The 13,802-nt window shown below is 37.2% G+C and overlaps 1 long non-coding RNA gene across 1 annotated transcript; it reads left to right on the top strand.

The window, feature by feature from the left end:
• Window positions 1–11,062: 11,062 nt before the first annotated feature.
• LOC108658177 (uncharacterized) lies at window positions 11,063–13,438 on the top strand. The gene is made up of 3 exons (XR_016197598.1): window positions 11,063–11,871; window positions 11,928–12,492; window positions 12,545–13,438. It is a non-coding gene; the product is annotated as an uncharacterized LOC108658177 (long non-coding RNA).
• Window positions 13,439–13,802: the final 364 nt, after the last annotated feature.

Below are 13,802 nucleotides of genomic sequence, written 5' to 3' on the forward strand. Positions count from 1 at the left end.
TATGTGTGTAGTATAGTTACTGGCGGGTAACTCGCGCTTATATTTAAGCACCTGGATTTAATTTTAATGATCCTGGGTTGTCTATCAGAAGGAATTAAAAAAAAAAAGTTTAGTACCTTATTTGGCTCAGTATACAAATGGGATGCGATTTTCGATCCTTTGTACCTGTTCATATAGTTACATACATATACAGGTGCATGCCAATAAAAAATAAAAAAACTTCTAAAAAGAATTGGCATATGCACTTGTCACTTTAGTTATAAGCGCGCCTCTTCATTTCGAACCCAAAATCATTCAGACAATTCTTAGTTGAGGTAGGCAGCCAATGTTCTCGTCCCATGCATACACACATGCACACCAATGTTCACGTCCCATGCATACACACAGGCACATACACACACGCACATGTAAAAGCACATAGGCATACAAATGCTTCTACAAGTGATATCCCATAATTGTTCGACTCAGATCCCATTCATACACACACAATCAAATGTATATACATACATACATACATATGTATGTGAGCACTTCACAAGATCAACCAAATGCAAATGCTGGGACTTAAAATTGCTACTAGCAGCAAGAGCTTCGCACACAGGCATACAAATGCTCATAGTACATGTAGCAAGGGAGAGTGTGTGCGTGCAGGCTCGTCGCGAAAGCATTTTCACTATGAGCACCAACGCTTTCATACCCTTTCCACAAATAAAATCGAAAGCACATATACATATTTTGCACGAGCTTGGCAAACGGCTTGATAAGTTCGGTATACTCTTCACACAGAAGGGAAGGCATGGGTTCTTGCTGCGAAGAAATTTCAATTTTCGTGAGCTGGCAGCTCAGAGCTGCTGCTTGTGCTCACATGCATACACACATATACACATTTGAGAGAGCAGAGAGCATCGAGAGAGAGAGAGAGAGAGCAAGGGAAACATTTAGCATAGAGGGATCTTTTGTTTAACAATCAACCATCTCGGTCGAGCGCATGAAGAGAAATGATTTTGTGTTCCCATATTTTAGTAGCACAAGCCTAAAAAGTGAGGAGCCGAGCAAATACGAACGGTCTGGGAACCAATGCTTGAAAATAAATGTGCAAAACGCTTTGCACTACGTGTCCGGTCTATGTGTTCTCTGGTTAGTGATTATATTGTAGCTTTTGGTAATTTTTATCGAGTAATCGATAATTATTATATTGATCGTGCACTTTTTTGAGTACAAATGTATGGTAATTTTCGTTGATAGCTTTCGGTCACACCTATTGCAGATTCTTAAGCGTTTACTTACATTACAATAGCGGCGAAATGAACTGCGTTCATACAGACGGACGGACAGACGGACGGACAGCAAGACGGACATTGCACAAAACCAATATACTAATTCACTTCGTGAATGAGTATAATAATTCACTTCGTGAATGAGTATAAAAACTAAATACTTTCCAATCTTCTTCGCAGTTGTCTCTGATTTATCAAAATGTACGTGGCTTGAATTCTAAACTGAAAAGTCTTCTTACACAGTTTTAGTGTACAATATGATATTATTGCATTTACTGAAACGTGGCTAAGTAATAAAATTCATAATAGTGAAATCCTTTCAAGTAATTTCACTATTTATAGACTCGATCGTTTAATGCGCAGAGGGGGTGATGTGTTAATTGCGGTTAAATCCAGTATCCTCTCTGATGTGTTTAGCTTTTCGTCCCTTCATGAAAGCGGAGATTGTAGGGGTTAAATTAACCCTCCCATCGCGCTCATTGTTTATCACAAGTTCTTATATCCCTACCACTTCTTATTTACAAGTTTATGCTCAACATATTAATTGTATTAAAGAAGTTTATGAGCATGTGAGTGATAGAGACTTGCTTCTTGTGTTGGGGGATTTTAATATTCCCAAGACTTCTTGGTCAGCAACTTGTAATACAAATTACTTTATTCCGACAATTGATCACTATCTTTTTGATGAATTGTAAAACCTGTCTGTTTCAGATTAACTCTATTTCTAATCATCTAAATCGCACACTTGATCTTGTGTTTATTAATCATGATTCGCTCATTAATGTCATGAGATCGACTCCTTTCTGCATACCTGAGGATATACATCACCCCACTTTAGAGGTATTATTAGCTGTTGATAATCATCTCAATTATACTCCTTTGCCTTCTAAACCAAGTCGTTGTTATCGCCAATGCGAATTTGTTTTGCTTAATGAAATAATTAATTCAACAGACTGGTCTATTTTATATGAGTCGAATGATATTAATTTGCCAGCATCGGTTTTTTACTCTACCTTAAACTCTGTTCTGGATGTTTGTGTCCCTCTCTGCCGTATTTCGTTAGTTTCAAATAAGCCACCTTGGTTAACCAAGACTTGAACTTGAGAAACATTAAAACTAAATGTTTTAAAAATTATCAAAAGTCAGGTTCAAGTGTTGACTGGTCCAAATATTCCATTGCCAAGTCAAACTTCAATCTTTTAAATTCTAGCTGTTATGAGAATTATCTTATACGTTGCAAACGTCAGTTTGCTCGAGATCCCAAACAATTTTATTCATTTGTAAACTTGAAGCGTAAATCTTCTGGTTTGCCGTCCTCATTTGCCCTTGGTGGTGAAAAAACTTGCAATGACCAGGATTCCTCTGATCTATTTGCCGATTTTTTTCAAGCAACCTATTATTCTGCTATTCTCTACAACAACTCATATCCATATCCACTTTCTGAATATGGGTCTATAAATACTCCTAAAGTTACTGCAGCCTCTCTGGCTGCGGCTATTAGGACGTTGAAATCATCTTTCTCTCCCGGTTCCGATAGTATTCCTAGTTGTGTGATTAAAGAGTGCAGTGTTCTCTTCAGTCACAATTACTAAAATTGTTTAACTTGTCCTTGGATACTGCTGTGTTCCCTTCAATTTGGAAAGAATCTTTCATCATTCCCTTATATAAAAAAGGTGGAAGATTTGGTATTTCCAACTATAGAGTGTAACGAACCTTCGGTTTATCCCGAGTCTAAGCTGGGCTAGTTTCAGCTGACTGTGGATTCGTGCCAACAAATTTATTTGTTGAAGCCCCTGCGATATTAATTAGTCACTTGTGAATTTAGGTTTTATAGCGTAAATGTATATTCTCTTGAATAAGTTTGAAGTGTACACGTAACTTAAATTTATGCTGGTTTGCTGGTTGGCTTTAGCGAAGCACACCTACCGAGCGCTGGTTTAACGCACTCCGGCTGGGAGAGTGTTGTGCTAAAACACGCTAGTTCACCGGAACGAATCGGGAATCGGGAATTCGGTCTGTAAACTCTGGCGGTTCGCTCAGATATGCAGGCCTCTCCTACTATCCCACCCGCTCACAGCACAACACTAGCTTCGTTTTCCCTCACAAACACTTCTCTTGCGCACGGCTACGTGAACTTACTCAGATGTGCAGGCCTCGCTTAAGCCGCTGATATGCACCGATGTCCTGATCGGTGCCGCTGATGATGCTGGTTGTCTCCTTCTTTGTCGCAAGGATTCCCACTGGATATCCTTGCTGTTCCCACGATGTCCTTGCTGTTCCCACGATGTCCTTGCTGTCCTTTGAAGTCCTGGGAGTCCTGCTTTACCACTCGCGTTGACTTTCACGGCACTCTGACTTTCACTAATCACTTTTCACTCGCTTGATCGTAGTCTCCTCTCATTTAATCATCACTGAATCATCTCGTATGGATCCGCCGGTGACCTTTTATAGCCCAACCACAGGCCCTGCTTCGGGCGGTAACGGGGCCTGTTCGGCTCTGGAGCGGGGCCTTTCAGCCGCTCGTGTCCACAGAAACGGTAAAGTGGCGTGATCCGGGTGACGCCACTTTCCCGCCAAATTTGGTGGCAGCCTCCCATTGGCCGAAGTACCGTCGGTGCCCTGCGAGTGAAAGTGATCACTACTATCACCCGGCACGAACGGCACCTCGGCTAACGGTCACCGATGATCGTCGTGCGTGCGATGCGAAACCATTGCTGAATCTGTAGGAGCGAAAGAGACCGCCTCTAACAGGACTTTGACCCCTTTCCAGTGCGAGGGTCGCTCCTATAGTATTGGCGTCGCTGTGTGGAGCAACATAAACGCACAGCAAATACGTTCGTTCATATACATTAATACGTGCCTACCTATATTACTCCTCACAAGAGGCATTGCGAAATTATCTGCCATTCCGAAGTTATTTGAGAAAATTATAACAACAACAAAAAATGGATGTTATTTATACTGACTTCAGTAAAGCATTTGACTCGGTACATCATCACATACTAATTCTTAAGCTTGAACGCTTAGGATTTTTGCCTAGACTTGTATCTGGGATTTCATCCTATTTAATTGGAACCCAAAGAGTCTTGCTCAGAACAGCTATGTCTAAAGTTATCTTTGTTTCGTCTGGTGTACCTCAGGGTAGCCATTTGGGTCCATTACTCTTTTCCCTTTTTATAAATGACCTTCCTAGTTGTATCTCGTATTCTACTATATTTATGTATGCTGATGATGTAAAACTTTGCCTTCCATACTCCAGTGCAAATGGACATCATCACCTTCAAGATGACCTAAATGCATTTCGACTTTGGTGTGTGGCAAACCAGTTGGACTAAAATTGCTCAAGGTGTATGTAAATGACCTTCAGTCGTACCGTTCCTCTAATTGTTGACTATAAAATTAGCAATATTTCCTTACGACGCATTCATACAGTCAAAGATCTTGGTGTTTCCTTTGATTGTAAACTAAATTTTAATCTTTATATTTCTACCATCATTAATTAAGCCAAAAGTGTGCTTGGCTTTATTACCGTTGGTCTAAGGAATTTAAAGATCTTCTTACCACCAAGCACTTATTTACTTCGCTTGTGCGTCCCATCTTACAGTATTGCTCTGTTGTATGCTCTCCGCAGCATAAACTGCATCAGGATTGTATCGAATCGGTCCAAAATCAATTTCTTCTCTTTGCCTTAAGGGATCTTCGATGGGACAGTAATTTACGATTACCGCCTTATCATAGTAGGCTCCAGCTTATTGATTTTCCATCGCTAACCAATCGCAGAACAATTTTACGAATTGTTTTTCTGCATAAATTGATTAGTGGTGATATTGATTATCACGTTTTTTCCTTAGATCTCTCTCTTCCTAACATAAAAAGTTTGCTATTAGCTTATCTTAGGGAAATCGCAATGCCCAGGCATAAGCATTGGTATACATTTTCGTTGTCAATGTTGTGTAGTGATTTCTCAATTCTATCCTATATTCTATTCTGTGCTCTTCCTTTACTCTTTTCTTTTTACTATTTTTTATGTTTATACTCATTCACGAAGTGAATTAGTATATTGGTTTTGTGCAATGTCCGTCTTGCTGTCCGTCCGTCTGTCCGTATGAACGCAGTTCATTTCGCTGCTATTGAAGCTAGAGACTTGAAATTTGGAACACATACTCGTGTATAACTGCGATTTATACAGTGTTAAAATTTTCCCGATCCGCCCACTAGAGGCGTGGCAAATCGGAAAAATGCATTTTCCGATATACCAGAAATCAATGTAGTTGAAGAACTAGAAAGTTGAAATTTGGTATGTAGATCCGCGTTGACCCCCCAAGTCCAAAAAGCTATGGTGGATATATCTACGTCCATTGGGGGCGTGGCAAATCAGATAAAACTGTATCTCCTAAAGTTCTAAAGCTAGAACGTTGAAATTTCGCACGTGAGCTAATGCTATAATTCTATAATGACTGAATGAAAATTGTATGTCTACGCCTACTAGGGGCGTGGCAAATCGGACCTGAAGATATAGTGATTTTTTAAATTTGGCTATATTTTAGGCACTATTGGTGCTAGAGACTTGAAATTTGGTATATATACGCGAGTTGACCACCCAAGTCCAATAAGCTATGGTGGATATATGTCCGCCCATAGGGGCCGTGTCAAACCGCATTTATATCTCCTACAGTTTAAGAGCTAGAAGCTTCAAATTTGGATAGTTGAGTTACTAGTAACCTCCTTTATCGATGCCCCAAAAATAATTGTCACGCCTCTTTGGGGGCGTGGCATATCGAAAAATACCCTGTCATTTTCACATTTTTTGAGCGTAATCATTCATTTGTTTCCGTTAGCTCTTTCTGGCCAAAAATGAGGTGTCTACGGCCATTAGAGGCGTGGCAATCGGCATTTGTAGTATCAAATTGCGACATTTATATGCTTGAGCTATCTACATGTATGTTCATGTATATACAAATGGGCTCAATAGGCATTGATAACACGGAAGGAAACATTTATATAAAATTTAAAAATAAAATTAAAATATTTAAACAAGTAAGAACGTTGCAGTCGGGCGCTACCGACTGCGGATTACTCATTCACAGTCCCTTTGTAAATTTAATTTAATTTGGCTTTAAAAAAATTTAGTACAAAACAATGATGCTTTTTGATTATATTGTAGCTTTAGGTAATTTTTATCGAGTAATCGATAATTATTATATTGATCGTGCACTTTTTGAGTACAAACACTGACCAAACAACACATGTAGAGCAACGTTTTTCCACGCCGCAACATCTGTCTAGCAAGTCCCGGCCAACTTCGTATTCGCTCGGCTTGGTATTGAATGGCTCGGGTAATAAAAGATAGCCCGACAAAATCAGTGCGCTCTAATCACGCAAACGAAATGGTCATGTATGCGCTTTTCGTTTTTTGTCTTACTCTCCCTCTCTCTAACTCTCTCTCTCTCTTTCTCTCTCTCTCTCTCTCTCTCTCTCTCCTCTCTCTCTCTCTCTCTCTCTCTCTCTCTCCCTCTCTCTCTGTGGGCTCTCAAATCATGAAGCTCAGCAGCGCACCAAAATTGAAATTTCTTCGCGACGGTCCCAGCTCTTTTGTTTTGAGTGAAGAGTATACCGAAATCTTAAAATCGTTTGCGACATTCATGCAAACTAAATGTTAGCGTTTCGATATATATTTATGGGAAGGGTATGAATGCGTTGAGGTGCATAAAGAATATGATCTCGCCACGGGCATGAACACACACACTTGTAGTCCCTTGCTACATGTATGAGCATTTGTGACCTGCGTGCGTTAATCTTGCTGCTTGTAGCAATTTTGAAGCCCAGCATTTGCATTTGGTCGGTCTTGTACATGTATAATTTGATTGTGTATGTGTTCACATGGAATGCGATGCTCACAATTTTGGAATATCACTTGTATGCCTGTGGGCTTTTACATGTACGTGTGTGTATGTGCATATGTATATGCAGGGGACATGAACATTGGCGTGTGCCTACCTCTACTTAGAATTGGTTGACCAATTTATGGTTCGCATTGCAGAATCGCGTTTCTATTTAAGTACCTTTTAATTTGTATCAATGATCGTGTGCTTGCCTACCGAAGTCATCAATTCATAAAAACAATTGTTTTAAATAGGAATTGGTTTAATTTAATTTCATAAATTTAATATAATTAGAAATAAAAAAAATAATATAAAGCTAAAAAACATAACATTCAATATGTATCAACAAATCAACAAAAACAAAGATTATTTATTATTAAAAATTTAAATTATATATATGTATATATATATATATATGTATATATACATATATGTATATACAAAAATTAAAATTCTTTGGCGACGATCCCATTATAGGCCTTCTGATCAGTATACCACACTGTTGAAAGATTTTAGAATGATTATGTAAAAATAATTTTTTTTTGTTATTTGTATAAATGGTATAAAAGGCGCTTAATGAGAATGTTTTTACTTACATATGTATATGTATATGTACATATCTGCTGCCCTGTGCTGTTAATAATGTACGTGCGTATATATGTATGTACATACATATGTATGTACATATGAGTGTTTATAACGCGTGAATTTGGCCTGCGCCTACCAAGGGCTTTTAATTGTGAGGACTGTTTTTTGATCAGCTCCGCGAAGGAAGTGTTAAGTGATATTGCTATTATTAAGAATATATATAGTTAACTACCTATTCTTTAATTACTTTCAATTTACGTTTATTTATGTTGATTTCAGTTTGCCACTTACAATTTTTCCTAATTAAAATTAAAACAAACTGATCAATAATAAATTTTCGGTGCTGGCAGCAAGGATGGGTGGGCGAAACCATTCCGTATCTAAAGATAATTTTGCTGTAGCGTGCATGCAGTACAGAACAATTTTCTCTTTAATGCGAGTCCTTAATGTCCTAAATGTTTCGAAATGCAGCTTTATCAAATTGTAAAAATGGTGGGAAGGGGCCTTCAATTTAAGATATCAATTTATATAATGAAAAATTGTATATGCTCAGAAGAACACTGCATTTCGTCTGATGACTTTAGAAGATTTGTACAAAGTTCGCAATCCGTGTTTTGCATCAGTTTGCGTGGTAATTTTCGTTGATAGCTTTCGGTCACACCTATTGTAGATTCTTAAGCGTTTGCTTACATTACAAAAGCGCGCTTATTAGCATTCTAAGAGTTGCGATTGATTTCTGGATTTTCTAGCTGTTATTGTAGTTTTGCCAGATGACACTATGTTATCACCTTATTGTATTTTAGCTACCAGCGATAGCATATGGGTGCTTAAGACGTCGCAAGTTATTTTACAGCGGCGGAGGCCGCTTCAACTTTTTTTAAAATGTCCGTATATATCACGCGCATATCGAGTTTATCACTAAAAAACGATAACTCATTCCGATACTTTTTTATCGATAAAAAACCTTATCGAAGATCACTTAAAAAATTATATCTCCTACATCTTTTAAGCTAGAGTCTCCAAATTTAAAATGTATATTAAGATAAACTTTATACAATTTCGGTTTTTGTTAAAATTTACCCCCCCCCCCCCCCCACCCTTAAATCCACCCCCTCCCCACCATCTTTGTAAAAGTCGTATATCAAATACTAGAGACTTGTGTTTCGTTATACACATACATTTCAACATTATGATTACATTCTGAAAGTTTCATTACGATCGTACGTCTAGAAATTAAATTATTCAACAAATAAGTTCTCATAATATTGCCAACACTGCAGCGCAACCCAAGCGCAATAGGTTATAAATTTATATCTCCTACATTTTTAGACCTATAGTCTCCAAATTTTAAAAATATATTCCAATGCATTTTATACAATTTCGGTTTTTGTTATATTTTGGATACCGGCTCCAAATTCACCAGAATCCCCAGTGAAGGTCAGATGCTAGTATAGCTAATTGTGAATGATTTGACATGTTTTTTTTTAAATTCCAAATATTCAATAGATTATGTAGATCATATGCTGAAAGTTTCATTAAATTCCATTAAATCAATCGACGTTAATAAATTAACAAAATGTTTGGCCAATTAACAAACGCACGTGCTGCAGCAACAGCAGTTTTCCTATAGGTGTGCACACATACATTCAAACATCTTCTAGCACATTCTTAGAATCACATCAGCAGTTAGTTTCGTTTAGTTCTGCTAGATGGCGTTGCATCAGTGAATCTATTTCAGTTCAGACATTGTAAATGAGAACAGAGGGGTGGCGTCATGGTAGAGGGCGCGGCGCTCGATCGCGAGGTCTCTGGTTCAAATCCTGCTGGGCGTGTTGTAGCTTTCTTTTAATTGCTTCAAATTTTTTATATATTTGATTAAATTTCTCTTATATTTTTTCAAAAATAGAAATTGAAATTTTAACCATACCATATGTACGTTTTTATTAGTTTGGTTGTTCTTGCACATTCTTAAAGTCCCATCAGCAGTTAGTTTGACTTAGATTTGGTAGATGACGCTGCAGCAGTGAATCTACTTCAGTTTTGACATTAAAAACCAGATCAGAAGGGTGGCGTTAAGGTAGAAAGCGCGGCGCTTGATCACGAGGTATCGGGTTCAAACCCAGAGCATGACGTAGTTCTTTTTTGTTTAATTGTTTCAAAATTTTTATATATTTAATTAAATGAGTTTTCTATTTCATTTATATTTTTAAATACATCGAAATTGAAATTTGAACCATACTAAATGTGCTTTTCTATTAGTTTGGTTCAGGGTAGTATCTAGTCGAGCGCTCTCGACTAGAGTTTTCTTACTTGTTTGTTATACCCTGAACCCATTGAAAATGGGAAATCAGGGTATAATGGTTTTGTTAAAAGTATGTAACAGGCAGAAGGAGGCGTGGCAGACCCCACAAAGTATATATATTCTTGATCAGGGCGACAAGCTGAGTCGATTTAGCCCTGTCCGTCTGTCTGTCCGTCCGTCCGTCCGTCCGTCCGTCCGTATGTATGAACGCGTCGATTTCAGAAGATATAAGAGCTAGAGACTTCAACTTTTTTTTAAAATGTCCGCATATATCACGCGCATATCGAGTTTATCACTAAAAAACGATAACTCATTCCGATACTTTTTTATCGATAAAAAACCCTTTCGAAGATCACTTAAAAAAATTATATCTCCTACATCTTTCAAGCTAGAGTCTCCAAATTTAAAATGTATATAAAGATGTATTTTATACAATTTCGGTTTTTGTTAAAATTTACCCCCCACCCCTAAATTTACCCCCTCACCTTCATCTTTGTAAAAGTCGTATATCAAATACTAGAGACTTGTGCTTCGGTATACACATACATTTTAACATTATGATTACGATCTGAAAGTTTCATTACGATCGTACGTCTAGAAATTAAATTATTCAACAAGTAAGTTTTCATTATATTGCCACTGCAGCGCAACCCAAGCGCAATCGCCTGTATATGTGAGTGTGTGTGTATGCGTGTGTTTATTTGTATGTGTATGTGTGTGCGTGAATCTATTTCAGTTTTGACATTGCAAATCAGAACAGAGGGATGGCGTCATGGTAGAAGGCGATCGCGAGGTCTCGGGCTCAAACCCAGGTTTCTTTTAATTGCTTTAAAATTTTTATATATTTAATTAAATGAGTTTTCTATTTCATTAATATTTTTAAATACATCGAAATTGAAATTTGAACCATACTAAATGTGCTTTTCTATTAGTTTGGTTCAGGGTAGTATCTAGTCGAGCGCTCTCGACTAGAGCTTACTTACTTGTTGTTATTATTTTTTTTTTTTTTTTAGCGAATTATTGAGTCATACGTTGAAAAAAGACAGGGCACGACATATGGACCTCCTAATCAACGTTCAATGACTGTTTTCATAGATGATGTCAACATGCCTGTAATTAATGAATGGGGCGACCAAATTACAAATGAGATTGTACGTCAGATGATCGAACAACGAGGATTTTATTCATTGGATCGTCCAGGAGACTTTTCCACTATAATGGATATTCAACTGCTATCGGCCATGATTCACCCTGGTGGTGGTCGTAACGACATCCCAAATCGTTTGAAAAGACATTTATGTATTTTTAATTGTACCCTCCCAAGTAATAATTCAATTGACCAAATTTTTAAAAGCATTGGTGTGGGTTATTTTTGCCCCAGTCGATTCGAAGAAGAGGTTGTACAGATAATACCATTTTTAGTACCTATGACTCGAGTTTTTTGGCAAAATGTTAAAATTAAAATGCTGCCCACTCCAGCTAATTTTCACTATGTTTTTAATCTAAGGGATCTTTCACGAATTTGGGAAGGTATTCTCAAAGTAAAAACTGAGGAATGCAACACAGTAGAACAGGTGCTAAAATTGTGGTGCCATGAGTGCACAAGAGTTATAGCTGATCGTTTCACTATGGAAAAAGATAAAATGTGGTTTTTATCACGTATGCGAATTGATGCAGAATCACATTTAGAAGATCTTTTTGAGAAATTTCCCGACGAACCATCATATTGGGTGGATTTTTTAAGAGACGCTCCAGAGCCAATGGAAGATGATGACGAGGATATGTCATTAGAACCACCAAAGATCTACGAAGAAATTCCAAGGTAACTAATATATTTTTATTTAGTTTGTTTTTTATTACTCAATAAAATTTTTTCAGTTTTGAGTTTGTAAAAAATAAAGTAATGACTTTTATGTCTCAATTTAATGAGCAAATACGTGGTTTTAACATGGATCTCGTATTTTTCTCGGATGCTCTGAAGCACCTAATGATTATTTCTCGAATACTCAGTAATCCGCGTGGTAACGCATTACTTGTAGGTGTAGGCGGATCGGGTAAACAAAGCTTAACGCGATTATCTTCATTTATGGCTGGTTACAAATTTTTCCAAATTACTTTAACACGTGCTTACAATACCGGAAACTTAACAGAAGATCTAAAGTTTATGTATCGAATATCTGGCTTAGAAGGCACGGGAATGACATTCATTTTTACAGATAATGAAATAAAAGAAGAGTCATTTTTAGAATTTATTAATAATATTTTAAGTTCTGGAGAAATAGCGAACCTATTTGCCAAAGATGAAATGGACGAAATTTACAATGAACTTATTCCAATCATGAAGAAACAACAACCACGAAGGCCTCCCACTCAAGAAAATCTCTACGACTTTTTTATTACACGCGCTCGATCGAATTTACATATTGCGCTCTGCTTCTCCCCGGTATTTGATTTTAATATTTTCAATTATATATAATTTAATATACTTTTTACAGGTGGGTGAAAAATTTCGACTGCGTTCATTAAAATTTCCGGGGTTGATATCCGGCTGTATAATTGATTGGTTTCAAAAATGGCCTACAGATGCATGTGTGGCAGTTTCACGGCATTATCTCGGAGACCTGGAACTAGTTTGTAGTCCCAAAGTTAAGGATCAAGTCGTTGATATTATGAGTTGGATTCACGAGTCAGTACAAGATGCTTGCTTTAGTTATTATGATCGCTTTCGTCGATTAACATTTGTCACTCCAAAATCGTTAATATCATTTTTAGAAAGCTACAAAATTCTTTACAAGCAAAAGCAAGTCCATATTGTTATTATGTCAGAACGCATGAGTTCAGGTTTAGACAAATTAGATGAAGCAGGAGCGTCTGTATCTGTACTTAAAAAGGATTTAGTTGAAATGAATAAAGTCATTGTGGTAGCTTCTGCGGAAGCTGAGGAAGTTTTGGCAACTGTAGAACAATCAAAAGCGGCAGCTGAAATCGTCAAAGTGGAAGTGGCACAAAAGAAAGGCTCTGCAGAAGTTCTTGTAAAAAACATTTCTGCTGTAAAACAAGTAGCTGAAGCTAAATTAGAAAAAGCACTGCCTGCGTTAGAAGAAGCTGAAGCTGCGCTTAAAACTATAAAAGCTGCTGATATTGCAACTGTTCGTAAACTTGGAAAACCTCCATATTTAATTACTCTAATTATGGATTGTGTCTGCATATTATTTCGACGCCAAATAAAGCCTATTCGTCCAGATACTGAGAAAGCTTTTATTCAAAGCTCATGGGATGAGTCTCTGAAAGTGATGTCTGACACTAGTTTTCTTCGTAAAATAGTCGAATATCCCACGGACCTAATTAATGCGGAAATGGTTGACATGATGATTCCATACTTTCAGTATCCGTAAGTAAACCACGTATTCCGTTTATATTAAAACTACACAGATATTAAGATTGTAACGAACTTTCGGATTTCCCCTAGTTCAATTCTCTTCACTTTCAGCCAACTGTGAGTTCATGCCAACAAATTTATTTGTTGAAACCCCTCTGATTTCAATAGTCATATTTTCTTATCTTTTATATATATAAAAGAAAGTTGTGTAAAGTGCTGGACCAATTTTCATGGTTTTTGATTTGTTGGATTTGTCTCCGCTACGAGTAGGATAGTAGATCTTAAAAATACTGAAAAGATTTGACGAATACTTGAAAAACGCGGTTTTTTCCCTAAAGATTCAAATTTCCATTGATACTCAGTAGGCTTAATAA

This window comes from Drosophila navojoa, unplaced genomic scaffold, assembly GCF_054131105.1.
Source record: "Drosophila navojoa isolate 15081-1374.11 unplaced genomic scaffold, UAZ_NAV_1.0 NAV_Backbone_148, whole genome shotgun sequence".
In the NCBI taxonomy this organism is placed as follows: domain Eukaryota; kingdom Metazoa; phylum Arthropoda; class Insecta; order Diptera; family Drosophilidae; genus Drosophila; species Drosophila navojoa.